Source organism: Callorhinus ursinus, unplaced genomic scaffold (genome assembly GCF_003265705.2).
Source record: "Callorhinus ursinus isolate GAN/ISIS: 27379988/994484 unplaced genomic scaffold, GSC_fseal_2.0 scaffold1, whole genome shotgun sequence".
NCBI classification, from domain to species: Eukaryota; Metazoa; Chordata; class Mammalia; order Carnivora; family Otariidae; genus Callorhinus; species Callorhinus ursinus.
In genome coordinates this window covers 70,719,592-70,738,776 of record NW_027397063.1, presented here as the reverse complement: position 1 = coordinate 70,738,776, position 19,185 = coordinate 70,719,592, and the positions used below count along the sequence as shown (strand labels likewise).

At 44.9% G+C, this 19,185-nt stretch overlaps 1 protein-coding gene across 5 annotated transcripts in view; it reads left to right on the top strand.

Annotated features, from left to right (window-relative positions):
• Nucleotides 1–19,185, top strand: part of ST6GAL1 (ST6 beta-galactoside alpha-2,6-sialyltransferase 1) — a 158,941-nt gene that overhangs the window by 13,637 nt on the left and 126,119 nt on the right. For 3 of the 5 annotated variants that reach the window (XM_025876902.2, XM_073895919.1, XM_025876894.2), the window contains exon 1: nt 18,802–19,037. The exons of 1 other annotated variant lie outside the window; for it this stretch is intronic. The gene's annotated coding sequence lies outside the window, so the exon portion shown is untranslated. Of the gene's footprint in view, nt 1–18,801; nt 19,038–19,185 lie in introns of those variants that run through there. One more of the 5 variants, XM_073895938.1, reaches the window with a different exon arrangement.

Genomic DNA, 19,185 nt, shown 5'->3' with positions numbered 1-19,185 from the left:
ACGAAATTCAGGTCTCCTACTCCTCCGCCGTCTTGCTCCAAGATCCCTTCCCTAATCTTTCAATTTAAGTTAACAAACATATATCTAAATATCTCTTTTTTTCTATCAATATTATTGGAAAACAGTATATCTTTTTGATTAGAAGCCTGAATTCTTACACTTTGGAGAAATTGTTCTCTATCACATTTTCCAATATTACAGTTTCTTCCCTTAATTGTTGCAAATCTTCACTTCCAAGACATCAGGAATTTTTATGTTAGATTGTCTTTCTCATGTATTCTTTAATTGCTTTGCATCTCATGTCCTTTCCCTCAGTATTCATTATGATTATCTCAAGTCTTCCATCTGTGAAAATAACTTGATGTTCAGCTGTATCTCTTCTGGTCCATGTTTATTTTTCAAAGTGATTTGTTAGATCTGAATGAGGATTTGGCTACACACTTTGTCGCTTTGGCACTGTAATCTCCCTTTTAATCTCCCACTGTTATTTAATCCTTTCGTCTTTGTGTTTTTATTTTGTTAAAGTCATATTCTTGGGGCGCCTGGGTGGCTCAGTCGGTTAAGCCTCTGACTCGTGGTTTCAAGCTCAGGTCCTGATCTCAGGGTCCTGAGGTCAAACCCTGGGTTGGGCTCCACACTCAGCAGGGGATCTGCTTGAGATTTTTTCTCCCTCTCCCTTTGCCCCTTCCCTGGCACTCTCTCTCTCTCAAATAAATAAATAAATAAACAGACCCTTAAAAAATAAAGTCATTTTCTTTATTAGAATACATGTCTGAAGAGTGATGTATTCAGAGTATCTTGCTGCTTGGTTGGTTTGGGCTAGGTTTTCTTCCAAACAGGGTTGATTTTTTTTCTCTGTATGGAATACTTTCTGAGTTACTGTCCTGTTTCTTTTTTTATTTAGCCTGTGACTAACATGGATTATTTGGTTTGATATAAAATATGGGTGACTTCTTGAAACCCTTCCTGTGTTATTTAAAACTTAGTTGCCTCCCCCTCAGAACTACAGCTTGTGGGCTGCGGTGAGTTGCCTGCTATCTGCTTTTCTGTAGTTTTAGGACATGGGGAGTGGACAGGGCTGCATGCAGCCCGGCTGGAGGACTGGGGACCTGTGCTTTTCTGAGACCCAGTAAAATGTCCCGTTGCAGTATGCATGCCACCCCGCTGGGTCTGTATACCACTCCAGTGGATGTGTCTCCAGCCTAGCACAGTGATCTGGAAACTGTCTAGCCCTGGGTGCCCTTCTTCATTCCCTCATAGTCCTGCAATGGAGTGCAGGGGCTTTTGCTCCCTAGTGCTTCCTTGCGATTTTTCTCTGGCTGCCTTTTCATTTGCTCAGTCATATTCTCTCCAAATGGGAAGAGGGGTGGGCCAGTTCCTGAATGTTACCAGGATTTTGCCATTACACCTGTTTTCCTCCATAAGGCTTCTCGGGAAGGAAGTATGAGATTATGATGCACATGGCACCATGTCAGAACTCTTTGTTCCTTTCTTTGTTCCTTCTTTTCAACGTTCATGGCATAAAGTTTATGATCCTCTCTTTTGTTTCTTAAATTCCACATATCAGTGAGATTATATGATAATTGTCTTTCACTGATTGACCTATTTCGCTTAGCATAATACTCTCTAGTTCCATCCACGCCATTGCAAATGACAAGATTTCATTTTTCTGATGGCTGAATAATATTCCATTGTATATATATATACCACATCTTCTTTATTCATTCACCTGTTGATGGACATCTGGGCTCTTTCCATAGTTTGGCTATGTGAACATTGCTGCTATTAAACATTGGGGTGCAGGTGCCCCTTCAGATTGCCACATTTGTATCTTTGGGGTAAATTCCCAGTAGTGCAATTGCTGGGTCACAGGGTAGTTCTGTTTTCAACTTTTTGAGGAACCTCCATACTGTTTTCCAGAGTGGCTGCACCAGCTTGCCTTCCCACCAACAGTGTAGGAGGGTTCTCCTTTCTCCGCATCCTTGCCAACATCTGTCATTTCCTGACTTGTTAATTTTAGCCATTCTGACTGGTGTGAGGTGGTATCTCATTGAGGTTTTGATTTGGATTTCCCTCAGGCTGAGAGATGTTGAGCACTTTTTCATGTGTCTGTTGGCCATTTGGTTGTCTTCTTTGCAGAAATGTTTGTTCATGTCTTTTGCCCATTTCTTGACTGGATTATTTGTTCTTTGGGTGTTGAGTTTGATAAGTTCTTTATAAATTTTGGATACTAACCCTTTATCTGATAAGACATTTGTGAGTATCTTCTCCCATTCTGTTGGTTGTCTTTTGGTTTTATAAACTCTTTCCTTTGCTGTGCAAAAGCTTTTTATCTTGATGAAGTCCCAATAGTTCATTTTGCCCTTGCTTCCCTTGCCTTTGGAGACGTGTCTAGCAAGAAGTTTCTGTGGCTGAGGTCACTGAAATTGCTGCCTGTGTTCTCTAGGATTCTGATGGATTCCTGTCTCACATTTAGGTCTTTCATCCATTTTGAGTCTATTTTTGTATATTGTGTAAGAAAATGGTCCAGTTTCATTCTTCTGCAGGTGGCTGTCCAATTTTCCCAACACCATTTGTTGTAAAGACTGTCTTTTTCCATTGGATATTTTTTCCTGCTTTATCGAAGATTAGTTGACCATAGAGTTGAGGGTCCATTTCTGGGCTCTCTATTCTGTTCCACTGATCTATGTGTCTGTTTTTGTGCCAATACCATGCTGTCTTGATGATAACAGCTTTGTAAGAGAGCTTGAAGTCTGGAATTGTGATGCCACCAGCTTTGGTTTTCAACATTCCATTGGCTATTTGGGGTCTTTTCTGGTTCCATACAAATTTTAGGATTATTTGTTCCAGCTGTGTGAAAAAAGTTGATGGTATTTTGATAGGGATTGCATTGAATGTGTAGATTGCTCTAGGTAGCATAGACATTTTAACAATATTTGTTCTTCCAATCCATGAGCATGGAACATTTTTCCATTTCTTTGTGTCTTCCTCAACTTCTTTCATGAGTGTTCTATAGTTTCCTGAGTAGAGTATCATGTCATCTGCGAAGAGTGAGAGTTTGACTTCTTTGCTGATTTGGATGACTTTTTCTTTTTGTTTTCTGATTGCTGAGGCTAGGACTTCTAATACTAATAACAGTAGTGATAGTGGACATCCTTGCCATGTCAGGAACATTCCCCTTAGGGGGAAAGCTCTCAGGTTTCCCCATTGAGAATGATATTTGCTGTGGGCTTTTCGTAGATTGCTTTTATGATATTGAGGTATGTTCCCTCTATCCCTACACTGTGAAGAGTTTTAATCAAGAAAGGATGCTGTACTTTGTCAAATGCTTTTTCTGCATCTATTGAGAGGATCATATGTTTCTTTTCCTTTCTTTTATTAATGTATTGTATCACATTAATTGATTTGCAGGTGTTGAACTACCCTTGCAGCCCAGGAATAAATCCCACTTTGTTGTGGTGAATAATCCTTTTAATGTACTGTTGGATCCTATTGGCTAGTGTCTTGGTGAGAGTTTTTGCATCCATGTCCATCAGGGATATTGGCTGGTAGTTCTCCTTTTTGATGGGGTCTTTGTGTGGTTTTGGGATCAGGGTAATGCTGGCCTCATAGAAAGAGTTTGGAAGTTTTCCTTCCATTTCTATTTTGAAACAGCTTCAGAAGAATAGGTGTTAATTCTTCTTTAAATGTTTGGTAGAATTCCCCTGGGAAGCCACCTAGCAATGGGCTCTTGTTTGTTGGGAGACTTTTGATTTCTGCTTCAATTTCCTTGCTGATTATTATTCTGTTCAAGGTTTCTATTTCTTCCTGTTTCAGTTTGGTAGCACCCTGAATATACCATGCCAGTCCTTTCTGGTCGGCCAGGTCTCTGTGATAGGTTGGCTGCCAATCTGATGTTTTTACCCTTGTAGGTTACAGATCTCTTGTCCCAAACTGTTTTCAGGATTTTCTCTTTGTTTCTGAGATTTGCAAGTTTCACTGTTTTATGTGGAGGTGTTGACCTATTTTTGTTGATTTTGAAGGGGGTTCTCTGTGCCTCCTGGACTTAAATACCTGTTTTCTTCCCCAGATTATGGAAGTTCTCTGCTATAATTTGCTCCAGTATACCCTCTGCACCACCCCCCTTCTTCTTCTGGGATCCCAATTATTCTAATATTGTTTCACTTTATGGTATCACTTATCTCTAGAATTCTCCCATTGTGATCCAGTAGTTGTTTATCTCTCTTTTTCTCAGCTTCTTTATTCTCCATTATTTTGTCTTCTGTATCACTAATTCTCTCTTCTGACTCATTTGTCCTAGTAGTTAGAGCCTCCATTTTTTATTGCTTCTCCTTAATAGCCTTTTTGATTTCGTCCTGGTTAGATATTAGTTCTTTAATTTCTCCAGAAAGGGATTCTCTAGTGTCTTTTATGCTTTTTTCAAGCCCAGCTAGTATCTCTAGAATCGTTATTCTGAGCTCTAGTTCTGACATCTTACTAATGTCCATACTGATTAGGTCCCTGGCAGTCCGTACTGCTTCTTGTTCTCTTTTTTGAGATGAGTTTTTCTGTCTTGTCATTCTTGCAGAAAGTGGTCACTTTTCTATTTGTAGAGTTGCAGCTATTCTTTCCTTAGATCTCCAGTTGAGTTTGCAGGTGTTCAGAATGATTTGATAGCTACCTAGTGGAATTCCTGGGACCAGACGAAATTAAGGTCTACTCCTCCACCATCTTGGACTTCCTCCCACTGAGCATAATTGTAATAGCTGCTTGACAATCCTTATCTAATTGCAACATCTGGATCATATTGGGGTTGGTATCAGTTGATTGTCTTTTCTTTTCAGCCTGAATTATATTCCCTGGTTCTTTGTATGTTGACTCATTTTGAATTATGTCTTAGGCATTAGGAATTTGATGTTATGGAGATTCTAGGTCCTATTGTAGTCCTCTGAGAGAGTTGATGTTTTGGTTTAGGAAGCAAATAAACTTAGGTGGAGCCAAACTGCAAAGCTGCCCTTTGGGGTGTAACCCACCTTAACTCATCTCCTCTGTCTTCAGCTTGGTTACTTTGAGTCTGCTTTATGCTTGAGTGGTTTGGGATCTGACAGAAACATGGTCAGAGTTTACACACAGAATTTGGGGCTCTCTCTCTTTGGATCATTCCTTTCCCATATTTCCCCTTTCTTCTTGCTTTCCAGCATATTCTGTCCTCTGGTTCTTTAGGACAGGAGGACTGTGGACTTTTTAATATTTAAGTTTTAGCCAACCCACATAATGCTGACTTCAGCCTATTCACAGGCTGAAAACTACATAAATAGGTAACTCACTCCTTGCCATGACATTCTTCTAAGATTTGACTCCTCTCCAGATTCTTTTTGCTTCTGTTTATCTCTTGTGCCTTTAGGTTGTTGTTATTCATATTTTATCCAGAGTGTATAGCTGTTATCTGTGGGAAAGCATGGTCTGTTAGGTGCTTATTAGTAGAAATTACTGATAATTTCATGTGCTGTTTTTACTTTTGCTGTTTATTGTGTTAAATGTTGGGAAAGAGAGATGTTCTAATTTAGAGTTATTTTACCACCTTTACCCAGAAGTGCTTCTGTGCAAGTGTCTTATTCCTCCTGAGCCTCAGCTCTGTAATCTGTAAAATGGGGGAAGGGTTCCTTCTTTGTGGACTTGTTATACGGGTTAAATGGGATAGTGCAGGTAGAGCTTTTCAGCACAGTTATTGGCAGTTAATAAGATTGTTGCCATTATCTTTGGTGGCAGTATCTCATCCCTGACATAGTCCCTGGTATATGAAAGGGGTGAATAATGATCACTGAATAAATAAATTAGACTCATGAAAACGGAAGAGGAAGAGAATGGATGTAAGAAGTAGTGGAATTGGGGGCGCCTGGGTGGCTCAGTCGGTTAGGCGACTGCCTTCGGCTCAGGTCATGATCCTGGAGTCCCGGGATCGAGTCCCACATCGGGCTCCCCACTCGGTGGGGAGACTGCTTCTCCCTCTAACCCTCCCCCCTCTCATGTACTCTCTCTCTCTCTCATTCTCACTCTCTCAAAATAAATAAATAAATCTTAAAAAAAAAAAAAAGAAGTAGTGGAATTGTAGGGAAACTGAGGAGCAACTTCAAGATGAGCATTTTCCCCTTGGACGTGGGCATGTAGCAGACACACAGGCCTGAGGCCAGGTAGCTCTTCCCTCTGGCCAGCCTTCTATTTCACAAGGTGTTCTAACTCATGAGATGATTCATTATGCAAGCTGCGGCATGAGGCCAAGCCTTCAGAAGTAGTTGAAGAGGCTCCACATCCATACTTTTTATACTTTCCAGGAGGCACAGGGGAACTTTTTGGGATTCTGGAGACTGAGAGGAATTCCCCCCCCCCCCCGTCCCATTTGTGAGGGCTGGAGGCAATGGCTGAAAGTTGCGTTTCTGTGGAGCAGTATCAGAAGATAAAATGAAGAGGCCTGGGGACGGGGGAGGCCGTTCGTTGTCCAGACATGACAAGCCTGTTAACACTCTGACTTTAGGGAGGAATAATTCTCCCCACGGGAGGGTCAAAGTGCCAAGCCTCAGCAGGCAGTTACATGCTCCAAAATCATAATGGTGTTTTCCAGGGCAAAGGGGTTGGTTGGGGTGTTCAGGCACGAGCAGTGGCCATGTTTCCCCTCGGCATCTGGGGGCCACTCTGACAGGATGACAGTGTGAACAAGGCCCTGGGCCTGGGGGATCTTGTTCACCTGAGAAAAATACAAGACTTCAGAACATATTATTAATTGAACTGGATGTGTAAAAATAATTAAAATGGCAAATTTTATATTTTATCACAACTAAAACCAAACACAATTATTAAAATACTACATACCCATTGTAGGCAGTTTGAAAAACTGGGAAAGATTTAAAGAGACAAAATTATCCATATTCCTTCCTTCTAACACTTTGATAAACTCCTCTCTTTTTACATGCAAATGGATATTTTTCCTTAGTTGAGATTATACTATGTATAATGTGTGGTGGTTTTTTTGACTCTTATAATCTGAACATATTTGTTACTCGCTATTGTTTGAAAATATCATTTTAATGGATTAAAAGTAATTTATTTTATAGATTTATTAAGTTGTATTTAATTCCCTCAGTGGCTAGTTAGGCTGTTTCCAGTATTTTACAGAAAAAAATAACACTTTTTCAGTCTTTGTCTGAGAGATCTTCTGGAAGTATAAACCTTTGTCTTTTCTTTCTGTTTCATCCTTCTCAGATCCTACACTTTTTTGTAATTTAAAGATTTTATTAATTTATTTGAGATACATTGACAGAGAGAGCTACAGAGATAATGACAGAGAGCACAAGCAGGGAGGAGAGGGAGAAGCAGGCTTCCCACTGAGCAGGGAGCCCGATGCGGGGCTCGATCCCAGGACCCCAGGATCATGACCTGAGCCGAAGGCAGACGTTTAACGACTGAGCCACCCAGGTGCCCCGATCCTATACTTTCTTAAATGCCTGGCTCAGGTTTGGCCTCTGCCAGGACACCTTCCCTCAGCGCTTCAGCCTGCAAAAATCCCTTCTTTCTCTGACTCCAATTGCATTCATTCACTTCATTCCATTGTTCATTCATTTATTCATCAAATATCACTTGATGGCATATCAAGTATGCATACATATATGTGTATATATACTCATCATATATTAATTTCTTCTCTAATCATGTGATTGCTTAGAATAATAATTATGGTTAATGTCCTTTGAGCATTTACCCTGTGCTGGCACTTTTTAAATTACTTTCCATGGATTATCTCATTTCATCTTTATAGTACTATGCATGCTTTACTATGGGAAAATTGAGGCACAGAGAGATTAAGTCACTTGCCCAAGATTGCTCAGCTATTCTTTGGGTGGTCTGGGATTCAATTCCAGCCCCTGTGGCTCCAGAGTCAATTAACTGCATTAACAATATATGTGCTGCCTCAGTGGAACTATTCTAAGGACTGGGGATGGAACAGTGAACAAAACAAGTGTACTTCTTGTACCGTGGAGTTTGCCCCACTGGGCTCTGGATCGTAAAAGTCTTGAGCTGTTCCGTCATGGCTGCGCCGTAAACTCCTGCAGGGCTAGAGCCCTGGCTCCTGCTGCCCTGCACCCCTAGGAGCTAGTGTGCGAGGGGTACTCAGTAATGCCTTTAAACTGATGGGTGGAAGCGTGAAAGAAATCTGCTTTTGCTATGGGCTCTGTGCCTGGGCAACACAGGAGAGGTTTCTCCACCGGTCTGGTGCTTGTTTCCTCATGAGGGAAACGAGATAATCTTTGACATTCTACGAATGTAGTAAAATCTCCAGTAATACTTGAGGTTTTTCTCAGATGGTGATGAGCAACCACTGGTACAAGGGGCCTCTGGTTCTCTGATCCAGTCCAAGGCCCGTCATTTTAAGAATAAATGTGAGAACGTCGTCGCTGTGTTGCTTCTTTTTCAATATGGCAGATACGAGCAGCCATCTTTTAGAAGCTAAAAAGCAGTGCCCGTTTTCTCAGGGACGTGTGTCTATTTCATAAAGTAGGCTTCTTAATCTGTTCAGGCTGCTATAACTAAAATATCAGAGGCTGAGTGGCTTATAAAGAACAGTAATGTATTTGTCACAGTTCTAGAGGCTGAGTAGTCCACAGTTACAGCACCAGCAGCCTCAGTGTCTAGCAAGGGCTAGCAGATGGTCATCTTTTTTGCAGTGTCCTCATGAGGTGGAAGGGGCAAGGGAGCTTTCTCAGGCAGCTATTATAAGGGCACGAATCCTATTCATGAGGGATTCGGCCTCAGGACCTCATCACCTCCCCAAGATCCACCTCCGAGTACCATCACCTGGGGCATTTGGTTGTCAACATGTGAATTTTGGAGGGATGCAAACAGTTACAATGTTTAATTTTTAAAGGGATTAGAAGAAGAGAGAAGGAAGAGAAGAAGGAGGCATTTTAGGCAACACCAAAAGCATTTATGTTTTTTTCAGAATTGGTGCCAGGGAAGTGAGTTGTCTGCCCCCTTTTGATTGGGGTCACATCTCATAATCATCATAGCTATCCTCTTTTGAGTACCTATTTGACGCACATAATAGCATTATTGCTGATCCTTACTGTGATCTTCCAAACGCTATGGTGCTCCCACTTCATAGCTTTGGAGGGTTTAAGGGTCTTTCCTGAAGCCACGGCTAGTACAGAGCAATGCAGGAGTCACACTCCATTTTGCTTGACCCCGAAGCCCGCTGAAATGCCACCACCACACAAACAGCTCCTGGCTCATTAGTCATTTAGGGAATGAGCTGTGGCACCAGCCTCCTGGAGAGGACACTGCAGAGGCACGGCCTTTCTGGAATTTTATTAAAGACCTTGGAGGGGCTCGGAGAGGAAAATGTCAACTAAGAGGAGCAAGTCTGTTTCCTGGCCATGGATAAAGCCAGGAGGGACCCTCACTTCCGTATCTCTATGATTCTGTGTCCAAATTTGGGGAATGGCTTAGAAGAAGATTCTGAACTGAATCAATTCACATCTCTGAATCTGTTAAAGGAAATTTTGTCCTGATTTGTGGATTGATTCATGTAAAGTCATGCTTCTATGAAATATCTGATGCATATTTATTTGAAAGTGTATTAAAAAACCCAACCTCATTTAGTTGATATTTAATGAATGAAAAAAAAAAAAAACAGTCCTGGGAAATTCTGCAAGTGTTTCTAACACTTTAGAGAAGGAAGAAAGGGTTTTGGACTCAAGGCTTCCTGAAGAAGCTCAGGGTTGAATTCAACTGTAGAGGAGGGGTTGTGTTCATGCAGGCAGAGCGAGACAAAGGGGATATTTCAGAGAACGGAAAAAGTATAAGCAAGTGCTAGCGGCAGAGATAATGGGGAGGTGAGTCAGGCCAACCTCACATCACTTTGCCTCCAAGGAAAAACTGATGATGAGCAGTGTGGTTAAAGAGTGGCTTTGAAGTCATGTACACGTCAGTTCGATCCTCAGCTCTGCCAGTTACAAGGCACATGGCCTCTGGCCAATTATTCAAACCCCTAAGCCTTAGTTATCTCCTCTGTAAAGGCTGTTAATGACACACACGCTTTGGTTCTTTGTGAGGATTAACTCCGGCATAGTTTAGTTGCCTGTTTGAGTAATTTGAGGAAGTCATTATTATCTCTCAGATCATTCTGGAAGATCCAGATCCTAATCTTAACATGCTCCATTTCACCTCAGTAATCAATAAAGTGAGAATTATGATTTCTTCTAGCTCACGAGATCTCCAAAGTAGAAAGGCCACCTCACCCTCTACGCCAAAAAATGCTGAGGTGAAGGAAATGTACCATCAGGGGTCTAGCCTCACACAGATGAGTGACTTCCTTCTTCCCAGCAGAAACAATAACATTCCACCAGGCATCTGGCCATTCTCTACCATCTCCATTTATCACTTTCTATGTTTTTCCTAGCCCTTTGAAGAGACAGGCTGAAAACCAGCCTAATGATCCCTGACCACTCTGAAAATTGGAAAATAATGAGCAGGACCTGATGCCTCTCAGGGGTCTCATTAGGGGGGGCTGGCCCACAGCAGTTTCTGCTTTTTAAGTCTCTGGTTCTCTCTATATTTTCCGGGCTGCCCTGTGGCCCTTTATTAGCATCTATAACAGAATCAGAAGATGTAGGCTCTAGTCCAAACTTTGCCCCTTATTAGCTAGGTAATCTTTGCCAGCCCATTTGAGTCTCTAGGCCCCAGCTGATTTATCTGCAAAATAGAGATCAGTTGAAAGATATGCAGCAAAGCACCTTGGGAGTCCTCTAAGTGAGGAACACATTTTAAAGGGGGTAGATTAAAATCAAGCAGGTGCACTGTGCCCCTTTCTTCTTAACCCAACCATCAGATGAAGCCCAGATTCTTCAGATAAAAATCTCTCCTGTATAGTTAGTTCCCTCTGAATGTGAACTTAGGAACTTGGTGTCTATTTTGGGCAAGGAAATAAGTTTCCTACTCTCCATCCTTTCTGCGAGTTTGAGAAAGACCTCACAGAGGAACTGGCCAAAGAGGTGTGATAGATGGTATCCCTTGCTCCCTGGATTTGCAGCTCATTTGATAGGACCCCAAGCTGATTTGATACAACCCTTTTACTACAAGGGTGTATATTTAGTACAAGCATCTGTACTCCCCCTCCTCCAAACCCTCAAGAACACACACAAATTTTCGGCCCAAGTGGGCCTGCCCTGGTGTCCCGGACTTCTGGATGGAGTCATTTTGAGGCCTTCAGGCCATGACTCTGCAGCGCTCTGAGCCATTTCGGTTGACAGGTACAGGCTGTTATTCTCCTTATAGACCACCTGCTTGCTAATTGAACTTGACAGTTGAGCACTTTATGTTATCAGCGAAGGAAGACTGTAATGGATAATGTGGCATTGTTCAGGGGCTCCTTCCTGCACTGAGCCTTGTCAGTGCTCCTCAAATGCCTGTCTGATTGTGCGCACACTTAGACCTTAGCAGAGCTGGCTATGGGTTAATTCATATCGCGAATGCCCGCACCAACTCCCAGCAGGATAATGCTGCAGCTGTGCACTCAGCTTTCTCCTGAGAAGCTGCCGAAGGTTTTGTGTTGTACCTGACACAAGGAGGGGCTGGAAAGCTCATGCCGCTTTCCAGGAGACATTTGACCTTTAGGAGCTATGCCGGTGATGGGGAAATACGGCCCTTCCCAAAGGTTATTGTCCGGCCCTTGGTGGCCCATTAACTATTGGAGATGATGGGAGCGCCTGGGTGGCTCGGTCGTTAGGCGTCTGCCTTCGGCTCAGGTCATGATCCCGGGATCCTGGGATCGAGCCCCACGTCGGGCTCCCCACTCGGTGGGGAGTCTGCTTCTCGCTCTACTTCCCCATGCTTGTGCTCGTGCTCTCTTTCTCTCTATCTCTCTCTAATAAATAAATAAAATCTTAAAAAAATCTATTGGTGATGATGGTCAACAAGAATGTGGCTGAGGCTGCAGCCATGTCTGAGCCACTCAAAGCTCACAATCCGTTGGCAGAGGGTCTCCCACTCAGGGTGATATTGGGAGAGAGGGCTCCCCTCATCATGGAGCACCGCCGTGCTTAGGCACGGTGGGTGGCTTTTTATTCTGTTGGAGGAACTTCTCTGGGACAAGTTAGAAAGAGCCTTGGGTGAAACCTCGTGGACTTGTCTGCCAATCCTGCCCATCATTAACGCTGCCTGGGGACCATGCTAACAATTACAGATATCCAAGGTCCGACCCCTGAGTCACTGGAATGTTGGGGGGGGATAGAATTTATATGTTAAATGATTTCTGCATGTGATTTGAAAGGTCCGCTCGGTTGGGAAACAACTAATTTAGTCCAACTGCCCTCATTTCACTGAGTAGCAGCGGGGGAAGTACCTGATCTGATTTCTGCAGTCTGAATCGTGAATGTTGGCGGTAGAAGTCAGGCCTGCTGACTCAGAGATTGGGGCACTCTGTGCTGTGTAGCTTCTCTCATGAAACGTCAGTTCTCTTTGGGGAGAAGCTCGTGAAGCACAGTAAGCAAGGACGTGATCCCTTGAACGTCTAAACCACCAGAATTCAACTCTGGCTATAGGGTTGCTGTAATGAATCAAATGCCTTGGTTAAGAATCCAGCTTCTCCATTTATTCCTTGTGTGACCCTGGTCAAGTCACTTACTTCTTTGTTTCCTCATCTATAAAACATGAACAATAAAACTGATCGTCTCTACCTAATGGGGTTGCTGCAAGTGTTCCACGACGGAATGGTTGAAGAGTATTTAACATAGTGCCTGGCACTTGGCAAGTGCTCAGTAACTATCAGCTCTTCGTTTTTTGAGCCTTTGCCATGTACCAGACACTATACGAAGAGCTTCAGGAATGCCCTCTCTAGTGTCACAATACTTCTGAGAAACAAGCATTTTTTCTTTTAAAGATTTTATTTATTTGGGAGAGAGAGAAAGCAAGTGAGAGAGAAAGCACGAGTGGGAAGAGGGTCAGAGGGAGAAGCAGACTCCCCACTGAGCAGGGAGCCCGATGCGGGACTAGATCCCAGGACCCCGGGATCATGACCTGAGCCGAAGGCAGACGCTTAACTGACTGAGCCACCCAGGCGCCCCAAGAAACAGGCATTCTTGACCAAGCCTCCTCAATGAGGCATGACGGGAGGACTGGTGAAGTTTGTGCTTTCTACTTTATTGGTTATTTGAAATGGGGTGTTTTGTAATCCCTGTCCACATAGGTGATAATGTAGAAATATGTCTCGGTGAAAATTTACTCCCGGACATAACAGTATGACATTTTCATAACTAACTAAAGGTCCTGGGGAGTCGAGCCTGTCTGTCTCTTGTTCGTCTTGGTGTCCCCTGTTCATCTCGGTGTTTCCTGACCTGGCCTAGACCATTTCTGGCCCACAGAGCTCAACACATGTTTGCCACGTAGAATTAAATGTCATCTCTTCAAGTTGATTGGATGCCTCCTTCCAAGGTGAGTTTTTCTCCTGGGTTGTTTATCCTGAATTTCTTAATTCTTAATCCTTATCTTGGCACTCAAATGTTTTCACAGCAGAGTCTCAATCTACCTTTCCTGCCCTGATGCATGCAGTCAATGGTTTATAGAGCTATTTATCATAGTGGAAGAATTGAAAGCAACCTTAATGTCCAGTTGCAGGAGAATAGTTGAATAATTTGTGATGCAACCACATACACCATATATTGCTAATAGCTACTACTTAGTGCTTACCATGACATCTGTTATTCTAAGCACTTTTCATGTAATTAACTCATTTCATCTTTAGAACCAGTTTGCGAGGTAGATACTACTATTCTCATTTTATAGGTTAGGAGATGGAGCCAGAGAAGTTAATTAACTTGTCCAAGGTCACACAACTAGGATGTGGCAGAATCAGGATTCAAACCCAGGCGGCCTGACTCGAGTCAGTAAATACCCTTAGTCCCTAAACTGTCTCTCGTACAGCCAACAAATGGTACCATACACCACTAACAACTTGCCTAAGAATGTTAGCTTTGTATCTAACAAGGGCTGAAGTGAATGAATAACTTTATTATGACATACATATAGGAAATGCTTATGTTATGCTGTCCATGGGGGAAAAAAACCTGGATATCATTTATATAGATTATGATTTCAACTATGGAAAGTTGTAGAAAAATATATAGCAAATAACTAGAAGAAAAATATATAGCAAAGAACTAGAAGAAAATAGGCCAAAAGGTTAATTCTGCCTGTGGCTGATGGGCTGACAATAATTCCCCCTTGCTTCTTTAGACCTGTATGTCTTTTCTAAATTTCCTAAAGCAAACTTGATCTGTAAAAGTAGAACAACTATTAACAATAGCTTTTTAAAAACATGAGACCCTACAGAGGCAGCTTTGGGAGACATCACCAACAGGCATCATATACTGATCCCTTTCCCCCTCAAACATTTGTTAATTTCAGAGATGTTTCACTGCCCCATATACTCTCTTGCACAAAGTCTGACCATTACCACAGGTGTTCAGAAGGTCATCCACCCGTAATAAATACACAGGAGGCAGCTTCCACTTTGGTGCTGATAGAAGTCCCTTGAGAGAAGCCAGTTTCCTGGATCTTTTTGAGGGAATTTATTACAAGCATCTTTGATTTTGGAGTCCTTTTGCCCCCACCCTTCCTTCCATTGCTAGTGAATGTGGTCTCCTGAGCATAGCTTCTGAGTCCTGCCCCGGGGCCCCAGGGCAGCAGTTGGGGCAGGCAGCAATGTGTGAAGTGTAACTGACATTTTAATGTGCCCTTCTAGGATTTTGAAGCCCTGGGCCACCTGTGGTACGAAGGAAGGAGGCCTTGGTTTCAGGGCATGGCTCAACACTCACTGATGGGCTTTAGGCAACTCACTTTACCTCTGAGCCTCGGTTTTCTCAACTGTAAATGGGGATGATAAGGAGCCATACCCACCTCACAGGCTATTGTGAGTCTGCAAAGGGCTCAAGTGGGGTAATGTATATGTAAGCCATTTGTAAACGTAAAGATCTATGTTCATGTGCATTGTCTTTATTTTTTTGCAGCTTCCCACTCTTTTTCTCATACCTTTTGGAGTCACAGAGAGAGGCTACTTCAAATTAAGGGAGACCTCTAGAGGGAAGGGCTTGGGAGGTGGGAGGGAGCTAGAGGAGCATCACGGGACGGTGTGGGATGCTGAGGAGGCAGGTGGAGAAATGTGAGAAGGTGATGTCAGGAGTAGAACATCAGAGAAAGGGATGTTGTAAGCAGATATCTAGGAAGCCTTGCATCTTAATGTTTGGTGTGACCCCATTTTGTCTCCTTAAGAAACCTGCAGGAAAGACCTCTCTCACTTTTTCATGGTCTTGGAATGAGATTTGTAGCCACCCCCTTGCATCCCATACATTAATTTCATGCTAAGATTGGCCTTAAGGCAAGAACAGGAGGAGTAGCCTAAGAGGACTTGGGTGCCCCAGGTTTCTAGAATGATACCCCCTCCGCCAAGTGAGGATTGAACGAGAACATGCACGTAGATTGCCTTGCACACAGATGTTCAGTAGATGGCAATTATTATTATTATGAACCAAAAGATACTTGGCTAAAACATAAATGATTTGATAATTGAGACTTGGTTTCTCCTCATATCTCCTAGGACAGGGCTGGACACTGAAACTGATTGGGCAAAGCACAGTCCAACGACTTCTGTACCCACACAACACGTCCATTTCTGCGACCATGCCTGCTCACACTATGCCCATATCATACTCTGGGGTCTTGGGGCCATACTGCTTGCTGTACTAGGCACGGTCGGGCTAGCCATTTCCCTGTGCTGTGGCTGTGGTCCTCCCATGGGGCCTGTCTCTAGTGTCCAGCCTCTGTCCCCTAGTGTTGTTCTCCTAGAGATGCTGTGACTCTATTTCTATTTTCTGACTTGGGTTCCATAGACTTAGCTGCATATAGGTCCCTTTATCCTTGAAGCTGAGAGCACTGAGGCCCAAGGTAGGGGGTGCAGACAGACCACAGGGCGGTTCCTTTAAGCCTGAGCCCACCCTTATATTGGACACTGGGTGCTGAAGGTGTGCAAAGAACTGCGGGGGGCCGTCAAATGTTCTACGTGAGCATCTAGATTGGGATGAGGAAGGAGGGTTTGGGAGGATATTTTCAACTGCCTGTGTTTTCTTTATTCCCTACAAGACTGTGTAATAGCACCACCCCCAATTCAAGAGTGCTGTGAAAATACTGTGAGCGGATTGTGCAAATGAACATTATAAAGTAGGGCATTATTTGTATTAGCCAGTAAACTGCCTAAAATGATGACCAAGAAAGGCATTACCTAAAATATTATTCATGAGCAGAGGGTGAGTTCATGGGGAGATAGTGTCCAGAGGGAAATTAGTTATCTGTACTTCAATGAAAAACAGCCTGTCAAGGCAGAAGCCCCCGAGACAAGGCGTGGGGAAGCCTCCTTGACAGGCTGGGAAGGACAGGACCATTTACCTCCTGCCTCTCACAGGTCAGAAGGCCCCAACTGCAACCTGGAGGGAGTGGCCCCAAAAGGGAAGGGCTCCACAGCTGCTCCCACCCTGGACATCTTCCAGGGACATCTTCCCTACCTGCCCATTCATCTGCCTCATAGCCCCAGAAACTTCTTGGGTGTTTCATGTCATCTCTGATCATCAGGGTCCTGTAGGAACCCAGAGTGAGCCTCTTCCTTTGTTTTCTCCATAATTTGGCTGTAGTTCTCCTTGTAAAGAGTACTGTGGAACAGGGACTAGAGAACCTTCTAGAAAAGCCTCTCCTCTCTTTCTTGTTCTTCATTTTTTTTAAGTGTATGTATTTATTTTTAGTAATCTCTATAGTTGTGGGGCTCGAACTCATCACCCCCAGATCAAGAGTCACATGCTCTTTTGACTGAGCCAGCCAACTGCCCCCTTGTTGTTGGTTCTAAGTAGTGTTGACACAAAAGTGATACTGAGGAAGGAAATGATTAAGGCTCTCCATTAATGTGGAAGAGGGTTCAAATTCCAGCTCTTCCATTTTTCTTGGTGACTTCAACTTTCTCATCCAGACAATGAGGCTAAGGCCATCACGTATCTTTTGATCAGGACAGACAATATAGTAAGGCAAAGCGCTTTTGCTTCCCAAATGGTAGGCATTATTTGCATGTCTTTTTTTCATTCCTGCTGTCATTGCCTCAGTTCCTATTATATCTCCCCGGATGGCAGCTTGCAAGCTGGGCTCTATGCTCTATGCTCATAGTCTCTGCTCCTGCCATCCATTTTCCAGTAAGCTGTCAGAAAAATCAGTATAAAACACAAGGATGTATGCCATGCCCCTGCATAAAATCTTTTAAGAGTTTCCAATTTTCTGAGCATAAAGTCGAAATCTTCAATATGGCATCCTCCCAGAAAGAGTCTTATGAGTTTGTCTACTTCCACTCATTCACTCATACATTTTACTGTTACGAGCACCTTCTATATGCCAGATACCAAGCTAAAGGCTTCATAGAGATTTCACATAATCCTGGTTTCACATAATCCTGAAAACAACACTGTCATTAGTATCTCCACCTTACAGAAGAGGAAAGAGGTTCAAAGAGACTCAGATGTTGAGGAACTCAAACCAATCCACAGCTAGTTGGTCATAGAGATCAAAATTCACTCTGCTTGGCACCTCGTCCAACTGGAGCTCTTTGTACTGAGCCGTAATGCTACCTCAGGAGCTGGGAAGGGCCAGCAGCATAGCAGGAGGGGTCTAGGATCTGGGAAGGGAGGAAGCGATATTTGGAAGAAGGGCGATGGAGTTGAGGTGAGGATGTGAGCTGCCCTTTCTCAAGTTGTGATGGGGAGTGGTCACCTAGATTTGGAGAGAGTTCTGTGTCTGGGCTTCAAGCACTGGTAGTGTTCCCCCCACGTTGTGTCCCCAGAGGACCCAGACTACCTTCCACTCTGCCCTTCCCTCCAAGCACAGAGCCTGGTGCCAAGTGCATGCTCAAAATACATTTGGTCGATGATTCCTGCCATTGGTAGTCACATCCTGTCTCGGGGAACTGGAGTGGCGGCCCAAGGCTGCTTCTGGCCCTCCTGTAGGGTGGTTTTCTGTCTAAGTGGCCCTTGGGCCACAAAGGGATGGTTAGTATGCAGCTGTGACTCTTGCTCAATCTGCGGTTTCCTCTCACCGCCGCCCCCTAAGAAGCCCCAGATCAGCCTCAGTGAAAGGAAGGAACCTCGCTCCTTCACCACCCTACCTGAGGCCTCAGGTAGCTGTCTGCAGGCTGGGGCCACACGCCCCTTTTGTATTTGCGGTGTTCCAAAGCACCTAGTGCCTGCCAGGCCTGATGTCGGGAGGTTCTTGTCAAACCCCGGGAAAGAGATTTTGTGTTTTCATATTCTGCATAAGAATAATTCAGAGAGGTTAAGTGACTTGCTCAGGGTCACGCAGTCTGTCGGTGGCGGAGCCAGGATTTATAGTTCCCGCTTGAAAAGCCCGAGAGAGTGTGGGATTGAATCCTCCGGGATCTACGGAGTGGGGAGGTGAGCCAGCATTTGGGGGTCCCGGGGGTCCCGGCCCAGCCGCCTCGCCCCTCCCCCTGTTTCTCCGTCCGGCCTCCTCAGCCGGAGGCAGGGGCCCAGCATCACGCAGTGCGCTCACCAGGCACCCCTCGTCCGGAGGCCCGCTTACTAGCGACCCCCGGAGGGCCACGTCAGGGGGTTTGGGGCGCCGTGTGACCGGGGACCCACCCCGTCGGCCCGACTATTTGCATAACAGAGACCGTCGCTTCCCCCGCCCCTCTGCCGCGCTCTTCTCCCCTCCTTCGCCGTCCCCTCCACCCTCGGCCCCGGTCCCCCACTCGTCCCCAGCAGACCCTCCTGCCGGGACCTGGCGCCGGGCTCCCAGCCGCGGCGGGGAGCGGAGTCGGGCGGCACCTGGGGGCGGGGAGCGCAGGGCAGGGCCAGGCTGGGGAAGACGCCTGGGGCACTGCCCGGCGCTAACAAAGGGAGCGGCTGCCGGCCGGCGGGGGCGCGGAGCGGGCGGAGCCGCCGCAGCCCGGGCGACCGGGCGCGCAGCGAGTGAGTAGGGGTGCGCGGGGCGGCGGTGCGGCCCGGGGCCCGGGTGGAGGCGTGCAAAGGGGCGCGGGAGGGGAGCGGGGCGGCGGGGCGCGCGGAGCCGGTGCCGTGCGCCGCCTCAGCCGTCTCGCCCGCGGGCCGGCCACCATTT